The sequence below is a fragment of the Triticum aestivum genome, chromosome 2B (genome assembly GCF_018294505.1).
Source record: "Triticum aestivum cultivar Chinese Spring chromosome 2B, IWGSC CS RefSeq v2.1, whole genome shotgun sequence".
In the NCBI taxonomy this organism is placed as follows: domain Eukaryota; kingdom Viridiplantae; phylum Streptophyta; class Magnoliopsida; order Poales; family Poaceae; genus Triticum; species Triticum aestivum.
The window spans coordinates 11,570,189-11,593,102 of record NC_057798.1 but is presented as its reverse complement, the minus strand read 5'-3'; the positions used below and the strand labels follow the sequence as shown (position 1 = coordinate 11,593,102).

Below are 22,914 nucleotides of genomic sequence, written 5' to 3'. Positions count from 1 at the left end.
TTATTATTTGTTTTGTAACCGGCTTTTCACCGGCAGGTCAGTAGGCCTTTTAGAAGGCGAACAAACGAAAGTTCTCCGCGGGCGCTAGCGCTATCTTGTTCGCTTTTGTCAACTGAAGTCGCGCGTAGCGCCAACTAACTGATAGCTGATAGAGCGCGGAGCCCCTTCTCTAAGCGAGCAGAGCCATTTCTTTCTACTGTCGTCAAAAGAAAAAGAAAAGTACTAAAGGCGAAGGGCATTCTGTTGTACAGCTACTTTGGTATAGTTACAAAGGTAACCGGTAGGTGACTGTTGAATCGACAGTAGTTACGAAAGGGGGAAATAGCTCAGTTGGTTAGAGTGCTGGTCTGTCACGCCAGAAGTCGCGGGTTCGAACCCCGTTTTCCCCGCCCGATCTTCCTCTTCCTGCCCGACTCATTTTGAAAACACTGGAAGCTGCTGATCCCAGCGTAGCATTCAAGACAATTGTTCCTTCTTCGGTCTCCCTCCACCCCCTTCGTTTGTTGTGGGTCTCACCGCAGGCACTTACTTAATGAATGAGTGAAGATCTTCCTTCCCCCCTTGTGTCTTACCAAGGACTGAGTTCCCACTTGTGGCGAAAAAAAAGTATACCATCCCACCCGGCCTAACCCGGGGGGTTAAGGTTCCTCTCGGAGACTGCCAGTCTACAAGAAGCTGGCAGAGCTTTAGCCATTGGACCACATCCATCCATCCTCCTACCTAAAGACGCCTTTTCTTGTTCGTTCTTCGAATTACGCTAGTGGAGACTAATTCCTTCCGGCTAATGAAGATACTACCCCAGTCTTCCCATTCATTCCCAGTGGATCCTTCTTATCCCTTTTCATTGAACGAACCAAGTTCACCTATACGAGAGTGAGGAATAGAAATCCTACAATCAACTTCCCACTTTTGATGTCCCGTTTGACGATTCTGCTGCGTCTTTAGAAAAAAAAAGGAGAAGGACAGGGGTCGCTAGTCAGAAAAGCTATAACTATCAATTCGAATTCTGAATGAATCAAATCTCCCCAAGTAGGATTCGAACCTACGACCAGTCAGTTAACAGCCGACCGCTCTACCACTGAGCTACTGAGGAAGAACGGACTTAAGGAAGCTGACTCTCGTTCTTTGGCCCAACCAACCGCAGACCGAAAATCCAAAAAGTGCGTCACTTTTTCTCTTTCACATACACCGGGAGAAAGGGTGACGATAGCAATCCCCTTTGCCTCCCCGGCCGGGGCAGGACAAGGGGGGCGGCGGTCAACCATCAACTCTCGATATGCATATTGATCAATCGATCTCCGCGTCCTGCCAGTTCGCTAAGTAGACTCACTCTACCGAGGGGCAACTAAGGTTGGTTCCTGCCAATTCCCTTGCTGATCAGCCTTGGAATTGGCAAGTATGAGAGAGGACTCTCTCTGTCTCTCCGAGTTTCAACTACTAAGTGAAGTTAAGTAGCACTTCCGCTATTCTAAATGTGAATAGATTCCGATCAAGCAAGCAGGAGAAGGTGGTCCTTTCATCTCTCTGTCTGCTCCATGCTCTATAAAGGATCATGAGCAGGTTTAATGCTAGAAAAAACGAGATCTGCCTAATCATTTCGGTAGATGAAGTAGTGGGAGGTCACGAAGGAAGTAAGGGGGCATGTTAAGTTGATAATTTCGAACATTGTAGCATCCTTTTGACGGTTGGGCTTTGAGTTGAGAACTTTTAAGAACTCTTAATATGAAAATACACATTCTAAAATGACGCATCGAGCGAGACCATTCTGTTTCATTGTGAATGAAAGACGTTTTCGACCAACAACATCTACTCATATCCAGCTTCGTGTCATTTTTGAACACTGCGATCAGCAAGCAGCAAGCGGGGGAGAGTCAAGTCAAGTACAACACAGGACTGACGGGGTGGGGCGCGCCAAAGCAACCCGGGACCCCTCCGGGGTCACTACAAAAGCGCTGGCGCCTTCTTTTGAAGGTGAAAAACTACGCTAGCTAAGAAAAAGAAAAGGGCTGCGCTAATGGCAAGGAGCAAGAAAAGGGCAGCTAGCTCGAAATCCGATAAATCGAATACCTCCTGGCTTCAGTTATGAGAGAGAACTCCAAGGCAGGATAAAGACTGAGTTGGATTCAGCCGCGTGGGGAATGAAACAACATTCATGGAATGAGTTGAGGCAAAACCTCCAGCTCTTTTTGAGAGTCAGGGGCTTTAAAAGCGCTTTAAAAAGGGCTGTCTGCATTACTGGATTCACTATATCAAATTGTAGTAAAAACAAGGGGCCACGTAGACTATTCTGAGGTGGTATGCTAAATCCATGATCAACTGATGTAGCTAGTGTGACTAAAGCAGCAGCTATTGGCTTAACTGGTTCTAAACTCTCCCACCCGATAAAGGAATTGAAAGACTACCCCGGGCCACGTAGACTATTCCCTTCCGCGGACATTCTTTTCTAGAAGGAAAGTAGCAAAGCCGAACGCAAATACACATGCAAATTGCGTCGACTACCTCATCACTGTCCAAAATGGGGGATACCGCTATTCATACATGGATGGACGAGGGACTCCGCTGACAACATCAGTAGATGACTTTTCTCGCGGAATGCTATTAACGTTGGAAAAAAACACAGCTCTCAAACTCACCCTCCGGGTGATAGGTAGAAGCATTAGTACCTAACGGAGCGGTATCTAACCAAAAAGGGAGGTGATGTTCTTTTTAGAAACAGGATGGAGCATGGCTTCCTTTCTCCTTAGATACATTTCATTCATTCCATTTCTCTATAGTTTACACCAGAACATCTTGCTAATCCTGACAGATCTTGAAAAGGGTGGGGGCACTAGAACCAAATCTACATACACATCCAAACTTCCTATCTCAGCCAAGCTAGCACCTTCATCCCACCAATGCATTGTACGACTCTCCACCCCCTTTTCCTCCCTCATGAAATCCTAATTTCCCGCAATGAAATTCGATTTCGTTCATGTCGGCGGTTGGCAAAACGGCCCTAAGATCTGGGACTGGTAAAACATGGGTGCCCAATTTGCTTTTCCGTGCTCCGCCTTAGTGCCCTTAGTTTAGGGAAAATCCATCCTATCACCCGGTGTTAGTTACCCCACATATCTCATATACTACCATGTGATACTATATATACTATTTTATTATTTTAAATATGTTCATATACTATATCTAAGATATTTCAAAGCAAGTTACATGAAAAAATTGCATATGAGCCCATAGTTTTTGTTATATTTGTGAAATACGTACATATTTGTACGTAAAAAAGAGCATACTCAAAACATGGTATATACTACCTAAAAATTAGTATATATACTACCTAATTATTGTTATATACTACATGCTACACGTGCATACTCTCGGTTTCTTTAGATACTACATACAACATACAAAACGCAAGTGTTGGTAACTACCACTGCTTGTAGGAAACATTTGTACTATATATATATATATATATATATATATATATATATATATATTTATATATATATATATATATATATATATATAGTGTTACTATTCATCACCCAGGGTGCATAATAAGTTATTCTTCACCCGAGGTAATCTTACGATCGCTTCCTAAATAAATTACGTTTGAAATTCAAAAAGTTACATTCTTATTGATTCACTACGTCAAATTTGGCATAAGAAAATAAAAATGTAGGTCATAAGACAAAAAAAATTGTAGTTCATGTATATTTTACACTATGTTTTTACGTTTGTAAGTTTACATAACATAAAATATTTTTTACGGTGACTATATGTTTTCTTACGGTCTCTTTTTACATCAGAAATAAGAAAAAAATTACGGAAGTAAAATTACAGTGCATTGATGGTAAAATAGAGAGGGGTGAAGAATAACTATTCCTCACCCAGGGTGACAAATAGTCAATCCCTATATATATATATATATATATATATATATATATATATATATATATACTTGACGCTACTACATATAGTACACATTCATGCATATATACAATATAATATCTCTTACTATCCTTATATCTAATTACGAAAAACCCGTATCAATTACCGATGATATTCTCCCACTACTAGGGAAAAGCCTAGCAGTAGCGCGCATATTAGGTGTATCAGTAGCGCGGGGCCCCGCGCTACTGATACGGCGCTACAGCTAACATGTATCAGTAGTGCGTGTTGACCCACGCTACTGGTATACATAGCTAGCAGCAGCGAGCGTTAGCGCAACGCGCTACTGCTAATATCTGCAGCGCTTTTATCTAGGGCCCGCTACTGGTAAGAGCGCACTGCTGTTAACTCTACTCCCCTGCTACTGTTAGTTTTATTAGCATTTGTTTTTCTGCATATTTGTTTTGTATTTGAACAGGATTTATACAATAATCTTTAGCATATCATACTCATACAAATGTACTCATAGCATCATATCATGTCTTCATCATAATCATCATGCAACACAAAGTGCACTATTAGGGAAAACCTTATACACAGAATCTTAGCATCAGCGTGGTTTAAAAACAGACGCTACTGCTAATTAGCAGTAGCGAGCTTCAGAAAAGAGCGCTACTAATATCTAAGTAGTAGTAGCGCTCTAGGTGAAACGAGCGCCACTACTATAATTGCCACGGTGTTGCCTCCAGGCTAGATATAGTAGTAGCGCCCTTCCAAGTGACGCGCTACTGCTAAAGTACTTAGTAGCAGCGTTTTTCCTCAAAACTCGCTACTGCTAAGTATCACCTCAGCTAATGAAGTTTAGTCCCATACTGCTAAGCGAACAAGGTGTTTACCACCTTAAATATGTTACTTCACAACCTATCTCGAGCACTTGGTCTTCATTGAACTATATGTGTATGATTTGTGGCTGCAATATGAATCCTCGCCTGTACCTATACATGTATAGCGAGGATTCATGTTGACTATTTAGATTCTACACAAAAAGATCAATGATGACCAATGTATATTTTTGATGTTTCTACATTGCTTAGACTTAGAGCGTTTTTTCAGGATAAAGCATTACTGATATTGGGATAAACAAAAGAAATAACTGCTTCCATTAGCAGTAGCGTTTTTCACTAAGATGCCCTATAGATAAGTTAGCTATAGAGCGTTTTCCTTATGAGCGCTACTGCTAGTTTGACTTAACCACCCCCCGACTTAAATTTTCGCTAAGTTCTCCTTTCACCCCCCCGGGCTTGTTCCCCTACTCCTATCGCCGCCGCCCGAGCCCAAGCCTTCCCTCACCGCCGCCGCCCGAGCCCGCCCTCAACCTCACCGCCGCCGCCCGCCGCCGCTCTCGACCACACTGTCGCCGCCCTCGACCTCACCGCCGCCGCCACCCTCGACCTCACCGCCGCTGCCTGAGCCCGCCCTCGCCGCCCCTACCTCCGTCGCCGAGCACCTCCCCGCCACCATCTCTTCCTCTGTGAGCCCCCCACCCCTCCCCCACCCCCTCTCTCTTTGCTTAGTTAGTAGATGATTGTAGTAGTAGTAAATGTTAATTTAGGGTTCATAGATAATGATTTTTAGTAGTAGTGGATATTAATTAGTAGTAGTGATGGTAAACTAGTTGTATACTTAGAAGTAGTAGATGTTAATTAGTAGTAGATGTAGTAGTATATGTTAATTAGTAGTAGTAGATGTACTAGTTTCTTTCTATTTATAGTATGTTTATATTTAGTAAGAACGAGTTGAATTAATTCAACTAGTTTAGTTTTAGTTGAACTAGTTTAGTTTTAGTTGAACTAGTTTAGTAAGTAAATTAATAACTAGTTGAACTACTTTATTTTTAGAAAGAACTAGTTTTTTTTCTATTTATAGTAAGTTTATATTTAGTAAGAAATAGTTGAATTAATAGAACTAGTTGAACATGTCATATTTGTTGTTATTTTTTAGTTTAAGCAATTATTTCATGTTTTGGTTACACCTCCGAGTGGCCTATGTTTTGCCAGAGTGTTGATTAATTTCTGTTCCGGCAAATTTCAGGCGCTTGATATGTCCTTTTTCAGCAAAGGTCATGCCGAATTTTTCCGTGAATTCTGGCATGACTTGTGCTAGAATATGTACAAGTTTAATATTTGAATTATGAACGTAGGAAATGTCGTACTCGGACGACGACAGTCTCCTAGGGGAGTGCAGCTGGTGCCACGACGATTGAGGTATGTGCGACAGGTTCGTTGAGCTGGATGAAGATTGGTGCTTCAGCATTAAGCTCGAGGAGACCTTCAATGTTGAAACGGTACACAACAACGACAAGTGTTTTTTTTCGTAATTAAGCATGACTTCAACTATTTCAAAGTCTAATTTTCATCTTTTACAATTTGACTATCTTATCCCATGCCATGCAAGACGCTATGTCTTGGAGAGGGTGGGTTTGGAAGACCATGAAAATTTTGAAACAAAAAAAATACACCTAAGGACCCATCATGATATGGATTTTGAAGTAAATTTGTGCAATGCTCAGAGCATAACCCATTTTGGTTGCCAAAATTGGGAAGCACTTTGCAAAATGTATGGTTTTTATGAGGGTATGATTGTCACCATGGATCTTGGTGATCCTGACATCGAGCAAGACAATATGTACATTTGGGTCCTTGTTGATACGCTTCCGATTGTACCGCTATGTGAGTTTCTCAAACATAGTTATTAACTAATTTATATTGTTTATTTCAAAATAGTTGACAACTTATTTCCATCGACAGCTTATTTTGATTCTTCAAAGACTGTGCGGAAGATGGTAGACAAAACCCATTACACCGATGGCTCCGAATTAACTTATAAGGAGAAAAATCATTTGATCGCATTTTGTACTCTTCTTGAGGATTACAATAACTATTATCGAACTCCTCCAAATTATGGTGAATACGTGACACTAGTGCACATATTGAACCACGGTAGCTTCTCTGGAGATACCCTGGTAAGATTTTTTACTATTACGACATCCGTGCATCTTTTGCATACTTCTAAAACTAGTACATCATTGCTAACTACGAAGTTATTGCTATGTTTTCAACAGAAAGTCCCGATGGATTGTGTGCCTCATCTAATGTATCTGAATGGTCGCCTTACAGTTCTGAACATACTGCCAGGTAAATCTAGGGAGCTCACCTGTGCATATCGGATTTCTAAAACCGGTGAACACATGTTCATCAAATAATGGAAGAAGTGTATGGACATTCGCAAGGAGGTTCTTGGAAGTAACATTCAGGGAAAGGCAAGAATTGGAGACAGACTAATCTCCATTCTCCATAATGGAGAGTCATGGGCTATCTTGTTTTTTGCTATTTTACCTTAGAAAATGTAGTAGGTCTTAATCGAATGTAGTAGGTCCTATGAGGTACAATATGTTTATTATGTGGTAATGTGTTAGAGTTGATAATGAGGAGTACTTGTGATTACGACTAGTGACCAATTTGCTAAGTTGATCTTGAGGAGGTGTTATATGACAATGATGTATTATGATGATAAGTTGTTAATGATATGATGATGATAATGATATTATTATATCATTGGGTGAAAGAACCGCGGATTAGTTTCAAGTGGATGGACATCCACTTGAAACTAGTCCATGGTTCTTTCACCCCGTGATGTAATAACTCATTATGATGTAAAACAATCTCTAAATTCCTGTTGTATGAAAACTTGTGTAAAGGTGTATGAATACAACATGAAATAAAAAAGAAATAAAATACTAAATAATAGTAGTAGAGCGGGCAAGGAGAAGCGCTACTATTAATTACGAGTAGCGCTCTTCTGGAGAAGCGCTACTACTAAGTCAATTTAGCAGCAGCGTGGGTCTGGGCACGCTATTGCTAAGCTTTAGCTGTAGTGCCTTATTAGTAGCGCTCCTACCCGCGCTACTGATAGGCCTAAAACCCGCGATGCTGCTAGGATTTTCCCTAGTAGTGGTGGTCTCTCCTCATCATCTTAAAAATAGCGATACAAGTCTCGATTACTTGCAACTACATCGTTATCCATCTAAACAATTATATATGCGAGAAGAGCTATCACTATGAGTGAGAGCGGAACTATGCAGTACATGAGTTCGTATCCCTCTCTCGCACTAGCGTGAACCTAAACTAACTACTGGCTGTCACTCGGAAACCGAAAATCGGTACACCTGGGCCTGACACTCCGGCCACTCGTCGTGTACTCCTGGCGTAGCACTTCTTCGCCATCGATGATGTATGCACTTGCATCATCACATGAGTCGAAGATATGCAACATATATAGTTGAGCAACAGAAAAAGGAAGACTTGGCAAAAATAAAAGCAACATATCATAAGGATAAATAACAAAGTTCATCGTACCCAAAATAGCCCACATAGCATGTGCTAAAAAGTTGAGAGGGTTATGGCAAAAACTGGATGCACTTCGTGTGCAAAATGGACAATCTTTTTCGAAGTATCAGGGTTTCAGACGGAAACTCATCTGTTAAAAAGGGCTTCCATTTTTTTGGAACTTATTTAAACTCCATACTTTTTGTGTGTTCAAAATGCACAATTCAAAGCCACATCATCAATTTTCAACCCTCTCTGACTTCATTTGGTATTTTTCATGCATGTACTGATTTTTTTGAGCTAAATGACACTTAAATTGAAAAGCACTACGAATGAACTCTGAAAAGGTGGAAAGTTGGCATGGTATCATCATTTTACCACATAGCATGTGCTAAAAAGTTGAGAGGGTTACGACAAAAATTTGATGCACTTTGTGTACAAAACAGACAATCCCTTTGGAAGTATCAGAGTTTCGGACGAAAACTCATCTGTTACAAAGGGATTTCATTTGTTCACATGTAACTGCAGTGATATTCTAGATCAAAGGCATCATCATAATAGTTGTTGATAGAAAGTCTTCACTTTTTCTTTGCTTGTGTCCTTTGCTTATTGCGCCGTAAACATGAATAATCTTCATCGTTTAACATGGTGCTTCGGTCAGACTTGACTTTGAAGGGAGGAATTTCATGAAACTTTTCATAATCTTTAGACATGTCTGTCTTGCTCTCCAATCCCACAATGTCTCTTTTTCCTGAAAGAACTATGTGGCGCTTTGGCTCATCATATGATGTATCCGCTTCCTTATCTTTTCTTTTTCTCGGTTTGGTAGACATGTCCTTCACATAGAAAACCTGCGCCACATCATTGGCTAGGACGAATGGTTCGTCTGTGTACCCCAGATTGTTCAGATCCATTGTTGTCATTTCATACTATGGGTCTACCTGTACCCCGCCTCCTGACAGATTGACCCATGTGCACTTAAACAAAGGGACCTTAATATCATATCCATAATCAAGTTCCCATATGTCCACTATGTAACCATAATATGTGTCCTTTCCCCTCTTGGTTGCTCCATGAAAGATAAAACCACTATTTTGGTTGGTGCTCTTTTGATCTGGTGCGATCATGTAAAATGTATTCCCATTTATCTCGTACCCTTTGTAAGTCATTACAGTCGAAGATGGTTCTCTCACCAACGAGTACAGGTCATCAGAAATAGTGTTGTCACACGTAAGACTTGTTTGGAACCAACTGTCGAAACTCCTGATGTGTTCACATGTAATCCATTCGTCACACTAGTCCGGGTGTTTGGAGCGCAGAATGTTCTTGTGTTCATCGACATACGAGGTCACCAAGGTAGAATTCTGTAGAACCGTGTAGTATGCTTGAGACCAAGAATGCCCGTCCCTACATATTATTGAGTCCCCTCCTAGCATGCCTTTTCCACCCAGTCCCCCCTCATACCGCGATTGAGGGAGACCTATCTTCTTAAGGTTAGGAATGAAGTCAACACAAAACCCAATGGCGTCCTCTGTTTCATGGCCCATGGAGATGCTTCCTTCTGGCCTAGAGAAGTTACGGACATATTTTTGAGGACTCCCATGAACCTCTCAAAGGGGAACATATTGTGTAGAAATACAGGGCCCGGAATGACAATCTCGTCGACTAGATGAACTAGGACGCGCGTCATGATATTGAAGAAGGATGGTAGGAACACTAGCTCAAAACTAACAAGAAATTGCGCCACATCACTCCTTAAACTTGGTAGGATTTCAGGATCGATCACTTTCTGGGAGATTGCATTGAGGAATGAACATAGCTTCACAATGGCTAATCGAATGTTTTCCGGTAGAAGCCCCCTCAATGCAACCGAAAGCAGTTGCGTCATAATCATGTGGCAGTCATGAGACTTTAGGTTTTGGAACTTTTTATCTGCCATATTTATTATTCCCTTTATATTCGACGAGTAACCAAATGGGACCTTCATACTGAGCAGGCATTCAAAGAAGATTTCCTTCCCTTCTTTGGTAAGAGTGAAGCTGGCAGGACCTTCATACTGCTTGGGAGGCATGCCATCTTTTTCGTGCAAACGTTGCAGGTCCGCCCATGCCTCCGACGTATCTTTTGTCTTCCCATACATGCCCAAGAAGCATAGCAGGTTCACGCAAAGGTTCTTCGTCACGTGCATCACGTCGATTGAAGAGCGGACCTCTAGGTCTTTCCAGTAGGATAGGTCCCAAAATATAGATTTCTTCTTCCACATGGGTGTGTGTCCCTCAGCGTCATTCAGAACAGATAGTCCGCCGGGACCCTTTCCGAAGATTACTTTTAAATCATTGACCATAGAAAGTACGTGATCACCGGTACGCATGGCGGGCTTCTTCCGGTGATCTGCCTCACCTTTGAAATGCTTGCCTTTCTTTCGACATTGATGGTAGGTGGGAAGGAATCGATGATGCCCCAGGTACACATTCTTCCTGCATTTGTCCAGGTATATACTTTCGGTGTCATCTAAACAGTGCGTGCTTGTGTGCTATCCCTTGTTTGTCTGTCCTGAAAGGTTACTTAGAGCAGGCCAATCATTGATGGTGACAAACAGCAACGCATGCAGGTCAAATTCCTCCTGTTTGTGCTCATCCCATGCACGTACACCATTTTCAATCCATAGCTGTAAAAGTTCTTCAACTAATGGCCTTAGGTACACATCAATGTCATTGCCGGTTTGCTTAGGGCCTTGGACGAGAACTGGCATCATAATGAACTTCCGCTTCATGCACAGCCAAGGAGGAAGGTTATAGATACATAGAGTCATGGGCCAAGTGCTGTGATTGCTGCTCTGCTCCCCAAAAGGATTAATGCCATCCACGCTTAAACCAAACCATACGTTCTTTGCGTCACCTGCAAACTCCTCCCAGTACTTTCTCTCGATTTTTCTCCACTTTGACCCGTCAGTGGGTGCTCTCAACTTCCCATCTTTCTTACGGTCCTCTCTGTGCCATCGCATCAACTTGGCATGCTCTTTGTTTCTGAACATGTGTTTCAACCGTGGTATTATAGGAGCATATCACATCACCTTGGCAGGAACCCTCTTCCTGGGGCGCTCGCCGTCAACATCACCAGGGTCATCTCGTCTGATCTTATATCGCAATGCACCGCATACCGAGCATGTGTTAAAATCCTCGTACACACCATGGTACAGGATGCAGTCATTAGGGCATGCATGTATCTTCTGCGCCTCCAATCCTAGAGGGCATACAACCTTCTTTGCTACATACGTACTGTTGGGCAATTCGTTATCCTTTGGAAGCTTCTTCTTCAATATTTTCAGTAGCTTCTCATATCCTTTGTCAGGCAAACCATTCTCTGCCTTCCACTGCAGCAATTCCAGTATGGTACCGAGCTTTGTTTTGCCATCTTAGCAATTGGGGTACAAACCTTTTTTGTGATCCTCTAGCATGCGATCGAACTTCAGGTTCTTCTTTTCACTTTCGCATTGTCTCCTTGCATCAATACTGACACGACGGAGATCATCATCGGGCACATCGTATGGTTCCTCTTGATCTACAATAGCTTCCCCCGTTGTAGCATCACCGTCTTCAGGGGGCACATAGTTGTCATCGTCCTTTTCTTCTTCGTTGTCTTCCATCATAACCCCTATTTCTTCGTGCTTGGTCCAAACATTATAGTGTTGCATGAAACCCTTATAAAGCAGGTGGGTGTGAATGATTTTCGAGTCGGAGTAGGACTTCGTATTCCCACATAGGGCATGGACAACACATAAAACCATTCTGCTTTTGCCTCAGCCACTTCAAAAAAATCATGCACGCCCTTAATGTACTCGGAGGTGTGTCTGTCACCGTACATCCTTTGCTAGTTCATCTGCGTGCATTAATATAATTAAGTGTGCCAAAAACCATTACAGAACATCATGAATAGATAATTAAGTGACCAAATTAATAGAAGTTCATCATCACATTAAAACCAAAGTGCATACATAGTTCTCATTGAACAACATTTAGGTCTCCAGAGCATCTAATTAATTAAACCATACATTCAAACTATGTCAAACATTTCAATACGAAAAAATGTGATCATAATCGCAACCAAGGTACCAAGCCTCGATATGAATGGCACATTTTCTAATCTTTCTAATCTACAAACACATTGCATCCATCTTGATCTTGTGATCATCGACGACATCCGCAACATGCAACTCCAATATCATCTTCTCCTCCTCAATTTTTTTTTATTTTTTCCTTCAAGAAATTGTTTTCTTCTTCAACTAAATTTAACCTCTCAACAATAGGGTCGGTTGGAATTTTTGGTTCACATACCTCCTAGATAAATAAAATCTATGTCACGTTGGTCGGCATAATTGTCATAAACAATAAATGAACCAAATAGTTAAAAATATAATATATACCACATCCGAATCATAGACATGACGAGGGCTGATGGGGCCGGATACCAAAACCATCACACTATATAATAAGAAGCAATAATAAAAGTAAGAAAATTACACAAGTATCTATTGATACGTCCACTAGTAGAAAAAGGAGCTTTAAAACCGGTTTATAAGGGCCTTTAGTGTCGGTTATGGAACCGGCACTAAAGTGTGGGCACTAAAGCCCCCCCCCTTTAGTACCTGTTCGGCACGAACCGGCGCTAAAGTTCCACCACGTGGCGTGAGCTCGCGCCATAGTATGGGGGACCTTTAGTACCGGTTGGTGTTACCAAGCGGTACTAAAGGTTTTCTTTTTTTTGAAAATTTTGGAAAAAAAATTTGATTTTTTTATTTTTAATTTTTCTGAATTATTTGATGATTTAGTCTCTAATCACCTCTCTTAACTTCTCAAGTGTGGATCACTCATTCCAAATCATCTAACTTCCCGACCGGTCACCCATCCCTCTCACTACTCCAGCACGAGCACGCTTAACTTTCGGGTTCTATTCTCCTTCGTTTCCGAGTCTGCACTTGTTGTTTTCCTGACAATAGTAAGATGTCAATCCTATTAACCCTCAGGAGTTTAGCTTGAGCATGAAGTCACACATTTCACCGTTTGAGTTTGAAACTATTATTCTAAAAAACTGTAATTATTTAGTAACGCTAATATTTCTTGAATAAGTTTGACCATAGTTTGACCAACATTCAAAAAATTGAAATAATTATTTAGTACCACTAATATTCTTGAATAATTATGTAGTAACATTAATACTTCTTGAATAAGTAGTTTGACCAAATTTAACCAATTTTTTTAAAAAAACTGAAATTTGACCATATCTTTTTTTCCTTTTCGAATTTGAGGATTCTAAAAAATTCCAAACAGGCCATAGGCGTTGTCCATCGGATGTGGATTTTCGTGCTGAATTTTTTGATATATTATACGTTTTTTTCCGACATCGTATGCAAAAGTTATAGCCGTTTTACATTTTTTCCTACACTTTTTGCAAAACATGTCCAAATTTAAGTTTTCAAATTTTCCTAACTAGTAGATATAGTAATATAACTACCTCTCGAAGGATTTTATTTTTTTAAGTTTTTATCATTTTCTTTTGATTTTTTCAAAACTGAAATGGCGATACACGGGGGGGGGGGGAGTTTGAAAATTGGCCCCTTTAGTACCGGTTCGTGGCACGAACTGGTACTAAAGGGGCTCGTGGGGACCCGGCCTGACGCCAACCTGCCACTACCCCTTTAGTACCGGTTCGTGGCACGAACCGGTACTAAAGGCTCAACACGAACCGGTACAATTGATCGCAGCCACGAACTGGCACTATTGATCACATTAGTGCCGGTTTTTTTACAAACCGGCACTAATGTGCTTCACATTTGACCCTTTTTCTACTAGTGGTCTCCAACGTATCTATAATTTTGTATTGTTGCATGCTATTATATTACCTGTTTTGGATGTTTATGGGCTTTACTTTACACTTTTATATCATTTTTGGGACTAACCTACTAACCGGAGGCCCAGCCCGTATTGCTGTTTTTTTTTGCCTATTTCAGTATATCAAAGAAAAGGAATATCAAAGGAGTCCAAACGGAATGAAACCTTCGGGAGAGTGATTTTTGGAACAAAAGTGATCCAGAGGACTTGGAGTGCTAGTCAGGAAGCTCCCGAGCGGCCACGAGGGTGGAGGGCGCCCCCCCTATAGGGCGCGCCCCCCTGTCTCGTGGGTCCCTCGGGCGTCCACCGACGTACTTCTTCCTCCTATATATACCCATGTACCCCGAAACCATCAGGGGAGCCACCGAAGAAATATTTTCGCCACTGAAACCTTCTGTATCCACGAGATCCCATCTTGGAGCCATCGCCGTCACTCTGCCGGAGGGGGAATCCACCATGGAGGGCCTCTACATCAACACCATAGCCCTTCCAATGAGTTGTGAGTAGTTTACCACAGACCTTCGGGTCCATAGTTATTAGCTAGATGGCTTCTTCTCTCTTTTTGGATCTCAATACCATGTTCTCCCCCTCTCTTGTGGAGATCTATTTGATGTAACTCTTTTTGTGGTGTGTTTGTCGAGATCCGATAAATTGTGGGTTTATTATCAAGTTTATCTATGAGAAATATTTGAATCTCCTCTGAATTCTTTTATGTGTGATTGAGTTATCTATGCAAGTGTCTTCGATTATCGGTTTGGTTTGGCATACTAGATTGATCTTTCTTGCCATGGGAGAAGTGCTTAGCTTTGGGTTCAATCTTGCGGTGTCCTTTCCCAGTGACAGCAGGGTTAGCAAGGCACGTATTGTATTGTTGCCATCGAGGATAAAAAGATGGGGTTTATATCATATTGCATGAGTTTATCCCTCTACATCATGTCATCTTTCTTAAAGTGGTACTCTATTCTTATGAACTTAATACTCTAGATGCATGCTGGATAGCGGTCGATGTGTGGAGTAATAGTAGTAGATGCAGGAAGGAGTTGGTCTACTTGTCACGGACGTGATGCCTATATACATGATCATGCATAGATAATCTCATAATTATTCTCTTTTCTATCAATTGCTCGACAATAATTTGTTCACCCACCGTAATACTTATGCTATCTTGAGAGAAGCCTCTCGTGAAATATATGGCCCCCGGGTCTATCTTTTATCATATACGCTTTCAATCTACCTTTATTTGCATCTTTACTTTTCCAATCTGTATCATAAACTACCAAAAAAATATTTATCTTATCATATTATCTCTATCAAATCTCACTTTCGCAAGTGGCCGTGAAGGGATTGACAACCCCTTTATCGTGTTGGTTGCGAGTTCTTTGTTTGTTTGTGCAGGTGTGTGGGACTTGTGAGGAGCCTCCTACTGGATTGATACCTTGGTTCTCAAAAACTGAGGGAAATACTTATGCTACTATTGTTGCATTACCCTTTCCTCTTCAAGGAAAACTAACGCAAGCTCAAGACGTACCAAGAACGATTTCTGGCGCCGTTGCCGGGGAGGTCTTCGCTCAAGTCAAGACATACCAAGTACCCATCACAAACTCATCTCCCTCCCATTTACATTATTTGCCATTTGCCTCTCGTTTTCCTCTCCCCTACTTCACCATTGCCGTTTTATTCACCCTCTCTTTCCCGATCTCCTCTCTTTTCCGCTTACCTTCTTCTTCCTCTCTCTTTCACTTGCCTTTTTGTGTGCTCGTGTGTTAGTTATTTATTTCGTTGCCATGGCTGAGTCAAGAAGAGCTAAGGGTGTGCTTCCAAGTTCTAGTACCTTGGATAGTCCCTCTGTTCTCTCTAAACTCCTTAATAACAATGCTTTAGAAAGACCTACTGAGGCTACTAATGAGAACCTAAATAGTTTTGATAAAGAGGACTCCAGAATCATTTGTTATTTACTTGATGAGTCGTTAAAAGATGCTTGGGATAGGTTATTAAGAATTCGGGCCAGTTATGTGCCACAGTATCAAATTGAGGTTTCTTAAAAAGTTTCTATGTTGGCTTGCCCGCTTCTTTCAAGCAAGTTCTAGATTCTATTTTTGAAGGGGGTTTTCTTGAAGGGGATGCTATAGAAAATTATGAAAAAATGAAAACTATATTTGGGCACCCCATGAATGATAATGTTAAATCTACCACCCTCTTATGTTTTTATCAGAACGAATTTATCAAGGACATGAAGGCTAGCTTAGATGAAAATTTCCATAACGTGCTTAATCTTACTTCCTCCATTAATGGTAATGTGATTTCCCAAAATATAAGAATGAACGCCAATGAAAGGAAATTCACTCTTTTATTTCCAAGTGTGAAAGATGGCACTACTTAGATCTATCTTCGCTTTTATGCCTAGCTAGGGGCGTTAAACAATAGCGCTAGTTGGGAGGCAACCCAATTTTATTTGTGTTCTTTGTTTTTTTTCCTGTTTAGTAATAAATTTTGCATCTACTTTCTGTTTAGATGTTTTTTCATGTTTTATTTAGTGTTTGTGCCAAGTAGAACCTATAGGATAACCTATGGTATGAGTTAATTTGATTCTGCTGAAAAACAGAAACTTTGCACTCAGGAGAAACAAATCAATAAATCACAAAAACGTGTTTTTGTGTTGATTATTTTTGCTGTAGATCAATAGACAAATTTCTTAGGATGTTCTATTTTGCTAGGATTTTTGGAGTTCCAGAAGTAAACGAAAGTTACAGATTGCTACAGACTGTTCTGTTTTTGACAGATTCTGCCTTTCGTGTGTCGTTTGCTTATTTTGATGCATCTATGGCTAGTATGTAAGGGTATGAACCATAGAGAACTTGGAATACAGTAGGTTTAACACCAATATAAATAAATAATTAGTTCATTTTAGTACCTTATGTGGTGGTTTTTCTTTCTTGCACTAACGGAGCTTATGAGATTTCCTGTTGAGTTTTGTGTTGTGAAGTTTTCAAGTTTTGGGTAAAGATTTGATGGACTATGGAATAAGGTGGCAAAAGCCTAAGCTTGGAGATGCACAAGGCACACAAGGATATTCAAGTATATCCAAAAGCCTAAGCTTGGGGATGCCCCCGGAAGGCATCCCCTCTTTCGTATTCGTTCATTGGTAACTTTACTTGGAGCTATATTTTTATTTGCTACATGATATGTGTTTTGCTTGGAGCTAGTCTTTGCTTTTTAGTTTACCACAATCATCCTTGTTGTACACACCTTTTGATAGAAGCCTACTTGATTGGAATTTATTAGAATATGTGCTTCACTTATATATTTTTGAGCTAGATAACTTTTTCTCTAGTGCTTCACTTATATCTTTTAGAGCACGGCGGTGGCTTAATTTTGAAGAAATTGTTGATCTCTCAAGCTTCACTTATATTATTTTGAGAGTCTTTTGGAACAGCATGGTATTTTCTATGGTTATAAAATTGGTCCTAGAATAGTGAGCATCCAAGTTGGGTATAATAAAAACTATCATAGAAAGTGAATTTGATGCTATGACTTGATAATTGTTTTGAGATATGGAGGTAATGATATTAGAGTCATGCTAGTTGGGTGATTATGAATTTAAAGAATGATTGTGTTGAAGTTAGCAAGTCCCGTAGCATGCATGTATGGTTAAAGTTGTGTAACAAATTTGAAACATGAGGTGTTCTTAGATTGTGCATCCTTATGAGTGGTGGTCGGGGACGAGCGATGGTCTTTTCCTACCAATCTATCCCTCTAGGAGCATGCGCGTAGTGCTTGGTTTTTGATGACTTGTAGATTTTTGCAATAAGTATATGAGTTCTTTTGACTAATGTTGAGTCCATGGATTATACGCACTTTCACCTTCCATCATTGCTAGCCTCTTCGGTACCGTGCATTACCCTTTCTCACCTTGAGAGTTGGTGCAAACTTCACCGGTGCATCCAAACCCCGTGATACGATAAGCTCTATCACACATAAACCTCCTTATATCTTCCTCAAATCAGCTACCATACCTACCTATTATGGCATTTCCATAGCCATTCCAAGATATATTGCCATGCAACTTTCCATTGTTCCATTTATCATCATGACATACATTACTATTGTCATATTGCCTTGCATGATCATGTAGTTGACATCGTATTTGTGGAAAAGCCACCATGCATAATCTTTTCATACATGTCACTCTTGATTCATTGCCCATCCCGGTACACTGCCGGAGGCATTCATATAGAAGTCATATCTTGTTCTAGTTTCGAGTTGTAATTCATGAGTTGTAAATATATAAAAGTGTGATGATCATCATTATTAGAGCATTATCCCTAAAGAAAAAAAAGGAAAGGCCAAAGAAAAAAGAAAGGCCAAAGAAAAAAAAGGCCAAAAAAAATGAAAGGCCAAAGAAAAAAAAGAAAAAAAGGGAGGGCCAAAGAAAAAAAAGGAAAGGCCAAAGAAAAAAAAGAAAAAAAAGAAAGAAAACGAAAAAAGGGGGGCAATGTTACTATCTTTTTCCACACTTGTGCTTCAAAGTAGCACCATGTTCTTCATATAGCGAGTCTCATATGTTGTCACTTTCATATACTAGTGGGAATTTTTCATAATAGAACTTGGCTTGTATATTCCTACGATGGGCTTCCTCAAATGCCCTAGGTATTCGTGAGCAAGCAAGTTGGATGCACACCCACTAGTTTCTTTTGTTGAGCTTTCATACATTTATAGCTCTAGTGCATCTATTGCATGGCAATCCCTACTCCTCATGTTGGCATCAATTGATGGGCATCTCCATAGCCCGTTGATTATCCTCGTCAATGTGAGACTTTCTCCTTTTTGTCTTCTCCACACAATCCACATCATTATATTCTATTCCACCCATAGTGTTATATCCATGGCTCACGCTCATGTATTGCGCGAAAGTTAAAAAAGTTTGAGATTATTTAAGTACGAAACAATTGCTTGGCTTGTCATCGGGGGTGTATAAGATGGGAGCATTTTTGTGTGACGAAAATGGAGCATAGACTAACTATATGTTTTTGTAGGGATAAACTTTCTTTAGCCATGTTATTTTGAGAAGACATGATTGCTTTGATTAGTATGCTTGAAGTATTATTATTTCTTATATCAGTATGAACTTTTATTTTGAATCATCTGGATCTGAACATTCATGCCACAATAAAGAGAAATACATTGAGAATTATGCTAGGTAGCATTCCACATCAAAAATTCTGTTTTTATCATTTACCTACTCGAGGACGAGCAGGAATTAAGCTTGGGGATGTTTGATATGTCTCCAACGTATCTATAATTTTTGATTGTTCCATGCTATTATATTACCTGTTTTGGATGTTTATGGGCTTTACTTTACACTTTTATATCATTTTTGGGACTAACCTACTAACCGGAGGCCCAACCCGTATTGCTGTTTTTTTCCTATTTCAGTATATCAAAGAAAAGGAATATCAAACGGATTCCAAACGGAATGAAACCTTCGGGAGCATGATTTTTGGAACAAACGTGATCCAAAGGACTTGGAGTGCAAGTCAAGAAGCTCCTGAGGCGGCCATGAGGGTGGAGGGCGCCCCCCCTGTAGGGCGCGCCCCCTTGTCTCGTGGGCCCCTCGGGCGTCCACCGATGTACTTCTTCCTCTTATATATACCCATGTACCCCGAAACCATCAGGGGAGCCACCGAAGAAATATTTCCGCCACCATAACCTTCTGTATCCGCGAGATCCCATCTTAGAGCCATCGCCGGCACTCTGCCGGAGGGGGAATCCACCACGGAGGGCCTCTACATCAAAACCATAGCCCTTCCGATGAGTTGTGAGTAGCTTACCACAGACCTTCAGGTCCATAGTTATTAGCTAGATGGCTTCTTCTCTCTTTTTGGATCTCAATACCATGTTCTCCCCCTCTCTTGTGGAGATCTATTCAATGTAACTCTTTTTGCGGTGTGTTTGTCGAGATCCGATGAATTGTGGGTTTATGATCAAGTTTATCTATGAGAAATATTTGAATCTCCTCTGAATTCTATTATGTGTGATTGAGTTATCTTTGCAAGTCTCTTCGAATTATCGGTTTGGTTTGGCCTACTAGATTGATCTATGGGAGACGTGCTTAGCTTTGGGTTCAATCTTGCGGTGTCCTTTCCCAGTGATAGCAGGGGCAGCAAGGCATGTATTGTATTGTTGCCATCGAGAATAAAAGGATGGGGTTTATATCATATTGCATGAGTTTATCCCTCTACATCATGTCATATTTCTTAAAGCGTTACTCTGTTCTTATGAACTTAATACTCTAGATGCATGTTGGATAGCGGTCGATGTGTGGAGTAATAGTAGTAGATGCAGGCAGGAGGCGGTCTACTTGTCACGGACGTGATGCCTATATACATGATCATGCCTAGATAATCTCATAATTATTCGCTTTTCTATCAATTGCTCGACAGTAATTTGTTCACCCACCGTATTACTTATGCTCTCTTGAGAGAAGCCTCTAGTGAAACCTATGGCCCCCGGGTCTATCTTTTATCATATACGCTTTCAATCTACCTTTATTTCCATCTTTACTTTTCCAATCTATATCATAAAATACCAAAAATATATTTATCTTATCATATTATCTCTATCAGATCTCACTTTCGCAAGTGGCTGTGAAGGGATCGACAACCCCTTTATCGCGTTGGTTGCGAGTTCTTTGTTTGTTTGTGTAGGTGTGTGGGACTTGTGAGGAGCCTCCTACTAGATTGATACCTTGGTTCTCAAAAACTGAGGGAAATACTTACGCTACTATTGCTGCATCACCCTTTCCTCTTCAAGGGAAACCAACACAAGCTCAAGACGTAGCATCTATCTAAACATAGAAGTAAGATTTTTTTCCTTTCAGAAAGAAGATAAGAACAAGAGACTCACCACGGTGGTGCCGCACAACGAGATCGGCGCGGGCGATCGACGGCGGTGAACATGCGAACGCGACGTGACGGACCGCTAAACCTAGACAAATATTGAGGAAAATGGAGCTTGGAGGTCGAGCTTGGAGAGGAGAAAGCTTAAGTAGTGTGGCTCAGGCATTCCATCAAACACCTCATGTGCATAGGAGGTGAGCTAGAGCACCACAAAGCCCTCCCCTCGCCGGCCAGAAAATACAGAGCAGTGTGGAGTGCTCTGCTCGCCGGTGAGGGGGTATATATAGGCACATTATTGGTCCCGGTTCGTGGCTTGAACCGGAATTAAAGGACACACTTTTGTCCCGGTTCGTGCCACCAACCGGGACCAATGGTGGTGGGCCAGGAGCGAGGCGCATTGGTCCCGGTTTGTCCCACCAAACGTGACCAAAGGGGCCAGATGAACCGGGACCAATGCCCCCACGAGGCCCGGCAGGCCCCCTGGCCTCACGAACCGGGACCAATGCCCCCATGGGTCCCGGTTCATGACTGAACCGGAACTAAATGGCTTATCTGGCCTGGACCAAAGGTCCTGTTTTCTATTAGTGTTGTCGCATCTTTGTTGCTTCTCCCTCCGGCTACAGACCTGCCCAATACAAAAGGAAAGAACAAGCCGAGAACACAATCTCAAAAGGATATTTGATCAACTTTTTCTCAAAGGCAGCTTTGTTTCACACGAGCCAGATAGCCCAAGTTACTACTGCCAAACCAACAGTATAGAATCTAGACCCATCACGTAAGAATATATTGCACCACACATAGAATTACCAAGAGTTATTCGGGCATAGTTCAGTCCCCAACACAACCCCTATAGCCCTCCAGGCCACACACGCCACAGGACAGGTAAAGAACATGTGAGACGATGTTTTAACGTTGTTGCAGAAGGAACACACAGGGTTCCCCGACCAGTTTTTCTTTTCATTACCGCTCTAGTAAGCACCACATCTTGTGCCATTTGCCACAAAAATATCTGAATTTTAAGAGGCAGCTTTGCCTCCCAGATCCATCTATAATTGCATCCTTAAAGAGGCTTTTCCATCCATTTATACATAGATCTAGTGGAGTATTTTGCATTCTTGCTCAAACCCCAAAACACCACATCTTTACCGGTTGTAGTTTTCAGCTCCAAAATTTGCTCCCGCATCTTATCCCATTGACCACTCAGATTAGGGCAAAGATGCCGGCTGAAGAAGGTCGAAGCCACCACCTCGCCAAATTTTTGAACCGTGCAGTCCTGATCTGTACAGATCTCAAACAACTGAGGGAACACCAAGTTAAGAGGAGGCAGCCCCTCAATCGGGTCTGTCCACACCCTGGTTAGGTCGCTGCACCCTAATTTGACCATCCTCCCCACCATGTACAGCTCTCTGATTTTCAAAAGAGCTTTCCAACATGGAGAGTCAGATTGCCTAGGATTCACAGTTGTCATAGATTTGCTAGACAAGTATCGGGCCTTCACCAAATCTTGCCAAACCCGAGCCTGGGTTTCTAATTTCCACCACCACTTCACCATGAGGCTTATATTTTGCTTCCTAAGATCTTTGACACCCAGCCCTCCTTTATCTTTCGATCTACAGACCCTCATCCATTTAACTAGATAATACCTATTTTTCTTATTGCATCCTTGCCAGAAACATTTTCTACGGTGCTTATCCAGTTTCTCTATAATTTTTTTGCTCATAAGCCACATGGACATGGGATAGAGCAAGAGCTGTGACATCAACGAGGTTAGCAAAGTAAGTTTGCCTCCACTAGATGCAGCATGACCAATCCAGGTCCCAAAACTCTTTAGGTACTTGTCTATAATAAACTCCCACACCGAGTCCT

The 22,914-nt window shown here is 41.2% G+C and overlaps 2 non-coding genes across 2 annotated transcripts; one reads left to right on the top strand and one right to left on the bottom strand.

Annotated features, from left to right (window-relative positions):
- Window positions 1-315: 315 nt before the first annotated feature.
- On the top strand, window positions 316-389 carry TRNAD-GUC (transfer RNA aspartic acid (anticodon GUC)). The gene has a single exon. It is a non-coding gene; the product is annotated as a tRNA-Asp (tRNA).
- Window positions 390-1,021: 632 nt separating this feature from the next.
- On the bottom strand, window positions 1,022-1,093 carry TRNAN-GUU (transfer RNA asparagine (anticodon GUU)). Its single transcript has one exon. It is a non-coding gene; the product is annotated as a tRNA-Asn (tRNA).
- Window positions 1,094-22,914: the final 21,821 nt, after the last annotated feature.